Source organism: Egretta garzetta, unplaced genomic scaffold (genome assembly GCF_000687185.1).
Source record: "Egretta garzetta isolate BGI_Z169 unplaced genomic scaffold, ASM68718v1 scaffold425, whole genome shotgun sequence".
NCBI lineage: Eukaryota > Metazoa > Chordata > Aves > Pelecaniformes > Ardeidae > Egretta > Egretta garzetta.
In genome coordinates this window covers 118,685-123,609 of record NW_009259796.1, presented here as the reverse complement: position 1 = coordinate 123,609, position 4,925 = coordinate 118,685, and the positions used below count along the sequence as shown (strand labels likewise).

General features: G+C 38.1%; 1 protein-coding gene across 6 annotated transcripts in view; it reads right to left on the bottom strand.

Annotated features, from left to right (window-relative positions):
* Positions 1-4,913, bottom strand: part of RHBDD1 (rhomboid domain containing 1) — a 55,930-nt gene extending 51,017 nt beyond the window's left edge. For 2 of the 6 annotated variants that reach the window (XR_004842148.1, XM_035895305.1), the window contains exons 1-2: positions 4,534-4,812; positions 2,653-2,819 (exon numbers count right to left, since the gene is read on the bottom strand). The gene's annotated coding sequence lies outside the window, so the exon portion shown is untranslated. The other 4 variants (XM_035895302.1, XM_035895303.1, XM_035895304.1 and 1 more) reach the window with 4 other exon arrangements.
* Between the last annotated feature and the right edge of the window lie 12 nt (positions 4,914-4,925).

Here is a 4,925-nt window from a genome sequence, read left to right as displayed (position 1 = left end):
GAGCCATTGACCACTACCCTCTGGATGCGACCATCCAGCCAGTTCCTTATCCACCGAACAGTCCACCCATCAAATCCATAGCTCTCCAATTTAGAGAGAAGGATGTTGTGGGGGACCGTGTCAAAGGCCTTGCAGAAGTCCAGATAGATGACATCCGTTGGTTTCCCTCTGTCCACCGTTGACGTCACACCATCATAGAAAGCCACTAGGTTTGTCAGGCAGGACTTGCCCTTGGTGAAGCCATGCTGGCTATCTCGAATTATCTCCCTGGTCTCCATGTGCCTTAGCATAGCTTCTAGGAGGATCTGTTCCATGATCTTCCCAGGCACAGAGGTGAGGCTGACAGGTCAATAGTTCCCGGGGTCTTCCTTTCTACCCTTTTTGAAAATGGGTACAATGTTTCCCTTCTTTCAGTCACCAGGGACTTCACCTGAGTGCCATGACTTTTCAAATATCATGGAGAGTGGCTTGGCCACTTCATCGGCCAGTTCTCTCAGGACTCTGGGATGCATCTCATCAGGTCCCATAAACCATTTCACACTACAGATAAGCCTCGACAGGCCCATATGACTTGTCTATGAAGATACAGTCTCAGGGTATAAAGACTTATCCAAGCAAAGAATGAAACCGGAAGAGTGTTTTTAGAGCAAAAGAGTCCTACAAAGGAGGTAGAAGCAAACTGCAAACCCTTTTACTATTACCCTAAACTTTGGAAGCTGGGGGGGGCAGGGAGGCAGGCATTAAAAAAAAGCAATGCAAGAAAAAACATCAAATTTGAAACTTAATGAATCATCCTGTTCATATTTAACATACATGCAAGGAGAAGGTCAACCACAGCTGTCAGTTACAATAAGCTTTGAAATGTATAGTCAATTACATAGTTCATAACAAAAGACAAGGTTCTGACATAATTATGAAAGTAATTACTTTATAAAGAATGACTTCTGGATTAATCAAATGTGCCTCTAAAGGGCATAATGTGTATTCATTCACAAAGGAACACTGAACTTTAAACTGAAAACACACATTTTAGAATTTGATATGAGAAATCATACATCTGTAATACAAATGTTTTAAAAGAATTTAAGTCAGTAACTACCTTACTGAAAGGAAGCAATACAAAGTCAAATATCAGCATAAAGTGACTGCATGAAAGGCTATATCACGTCTGTCTGCTTTTTAATATGCCACATTTTATTTTAAATGTCCTTCAAAGTTTTCTGTGAGAGTAAGGAAGTTCCTCTGCCTCCGCCTGCTTTAGTAAAAAAAATTGAAAATGTTTTATAGTTCTTTAATCCTCTTAGTACTACTAAAAAGAAGCCCTTAACAAAATAAGCTTTTAAGCTAACAACTTAAAACTGAAAATTGTGTTCTGAAGGGTATGACAATTATTCACAGTTAAAAAAATATGTATCTTAAACAATACATGCAAAGAATATTTTTAACACCTCATCCCAAAATAAGCAAGATAACTTTCAGACAAAAGAAAGGAAAGGACTAGGTCAAATCTCCTACTCTGCCTCACATCTTAAGTATGAACTTCTGTGACGCTAAGCATTTAGGCTTTTAATTACCTCATTAGTTTGATTACTGCTACTTAATCTAAAAAGAAAAATACTTAAAGGCTGCAACCTGTCCATCCTTCAACTAAAATACAGAGTTATTCAAATTGTTTCATTATCATTATTAACTTGCAATATCACTGGAAGCCCTGCCAATTTTGGACTCATGTTTTCATTCACAAAAGAGAAAACAATTTACTTAATATATTTGACATATATTGAAATTTAATCAGAATCAATATACAAATCTAAACATCAGAATGAGCATCCACCAGACTTTTCTTTAAAGCTTATAATCGTAAAGACCAGTTATATTCTCTGTCATCATTTGAGTCTACTAACATTACCTCTAAAATGTGCTTAAGATAAATATATTTTATCTGTCCACCTTCATTTCTACACGGCATCCACTTCTAATTCAAATTATTCAGTCGGCTACAATGACACCAAGGTCATAGCAAGCAACATTTCCTTACATCACACAAGGACACAGCACATAGAACCAATGAGCTTCCTCAGGCCACTCTCAGGAAGATATAAACTTGACAGTTTTAATTCTATAATTCTAGCCTGATAGCCCAAACACTCCTTTGGTTCCAAGGACCTACTCCACCACCATGTACAGCTAGAATCAGCTGTACATTTGCTCTGTCAGAACTTTGCTCAGCACCAACCAAATTGACTAAGCATAGACTGGAAGACTTATTCTGGAAATTACGTTATGCATTTCAGACACTAGCTTGATCCTGAAGCCAATATGACACATTGCAGGCAATTTACACGTTGGGCATTATGCAGCAGGCTGCATGATGCAGCCAGAACCTGAACAAAACCAGTGATCCCAAGTTGCAAGAAGAAAAATAAATTATAGGAGCTTAAAAAAGGCCAAAAAATTCCTGTTGTAGCAATATAAGAAACATTATTTGATTTAACAAAGTCTTCAAAACCTCTTCAGTTCATGAAAAATCAGAACAACAATTCCTGAAAACTTTTTTACTCTCTGATCCAGGAAATGATTGAACATATATTCATTATGTGACTAATCTACCACTAAACTCATTCCTTCCTGATCTTTCAGTTTCTCCATTACCTTTGGTAGGTAACCAATGTGGAAATGGTTGGTTCACATGCCTCAAAACCGAGGCCTCATCTATCGCAAAAAGGATTTACTTGCAGCACATAGAGTGATGCTTCCTATTTCCTCCTCTGGAGACAAAGATCAGACCAGTGTCTTCATAATGCAATATAAACCAGCTCCTGAAATGGAACAACCTAATAAGCAGTCTTCTCATGGTTATAGCTTATTCTAGTCAAGAAGCTGATTATAAATACACTGTCAAAAGGAGTTGTTTTTGCTTATGTAAGTTTTATATAATAGAAATTCTGCTGCAACTGCCAAATCAGTAAGTCATTTTAGTGTAGAACAGACAGAAAAAGTAGGCACCTTCATAGATTTTTACAATTTACACTTGTGAAAGTCTGCATTTTAGCAACTCTCCCTAGAAATTACTAAATTTTTCCTTCATTAAAAAAAAAAATAATCTGTTCAGGCTCTATAGAGGAGCCAAAACAGCAATGCATTACCATTGCCTTTTTTGCTTAGAAAACCTAAAAGCAACACAGAGATAGCTTTCTCTACCTCTAAATTTATGTGCCATATGTAATCAAACAAATAAAGCATTTTTGACCAAGCTACAAAGAAAAAGGAATAAGTCAATAAAAAATTTCTTTCCTTGAAGCATCAGCTCTTGTTGAATCTCTGTGATCAGTTAGTCAGAATTACTTTATCAGAATATTTTGAAGGGAGACAATGGACATATTAAGTCCCTTCCCAGTTCTGTGGAAGGAAAGGGACATGGAAACGGTTGATAAATATTCTTACTATCCCTGTCTCATAACAGACGGTAATTAGTAACTAGCTCTCAAAATGCTAGGATGCATCTACACAGAATTTAAGTTAGAGAAGTAAAATAATTGTAAATATGTATAGCTATATCACTGTACTGGTTAAGGTGAGATGTCACAGTTTAAAAAAATAAAAATACATCAGAAGAACAGTGGACTTCAGATTAGGCCAGTTAGCATTTTAACTTCACAGACATTTAACTACTTTAATTAGGATCAGGGGGTTGGGGTTGTTTGTTTTTTTCACTTGATTGCAATACTTACACTTGTATAACCCTAAAACTGGGTAATTATACCAGAAGAGCACCCTCCTTTGTTTATCTCGAGAATTTTGTACTGTAATTAAACCAACACCTCCCTGACCCGCTTCAAAAGTGTGAAGCGCGAGTGCTCTTACAAGTTTTGCATTCCTTAGTTTGTGTTGCTTCAAGGGAAAATTTGTCTGCAGTTTGCAACAGAAAGGACAGGAAGCTTACTTTCTAATTAAATCAGTTTTAAATACTACTGCTTAAATATACAAACAATTCAGAAATACACACTTTCAAGTATTCGTGTTATGCTACCTCTTGTCAAGACCTCAAATTTCTTTGAATTAACAAAATGCAGCTCCAGAAAGAACATCACTGCACTATCTCAGGAAATGTAACCAACTCGGGTATTATTAAATATGTTTTATAAATGCCCGAATTACTTAAACTAAGTATTTATACAAACACAAGGAAGTTTACCAAATATAGTTGAGTTACAACACTCAGCAGGTGTCACTGCTTCTCCTTCGATACAGGTGCAAGTTATTTGCAGCTTTTGGATTTGTTGTTTGGGTTTTTTTTTTTAACTTTTTATAATTTTAACGAGGAAAAAGGGATATAGTTCTGGTCAGATTTTTTTTTTTTGTAAATCGGTTGATTGTTTACATAATATTGTAAAACAACATACATTGTTTACATAATCTGTAAAAAATACTACTGAAGGGAAACGGAGCAAATAAATAAAATACATATTAGCAGTTAACAAGCAGCCCATATTAAGGTGTCACTGGATTCGAAATGGATTTGCTGCAGCTTACTGATAAGACAGACGTTATCTGGGGTTTGGCCCTTGGGAGCGCCCCCCCCCCGCCGTTTTTCCCGTGACGCCCTCAGGCACTGCTTCCTTCTGCCAGAAAAAAGCATTTGAGAGAGCAAAGCCCAACAGAAGCGGGGGACGGGGACGCCGCCGCCGCCAAGAGTTGTTAAAGTGTGCAATATTAGGTATTTCTAAGATTTCTGAAACTCGCTTCACTTCCATGAACTCCGCCCCGCCGCTCTGCTCCCAGCGGCGGGGGACGAGCTAAGCTCGGCGGAGGGCAGCTCACTAGAAGCCATCCCCGGAGAGCCAGCGGCTTCAGGGGAAGCCCTCCCCGGCGCAGACGCCTCTGAAGCGCTTTTGCTTCCAGGCACCGGACAGCCTCCGGCACGG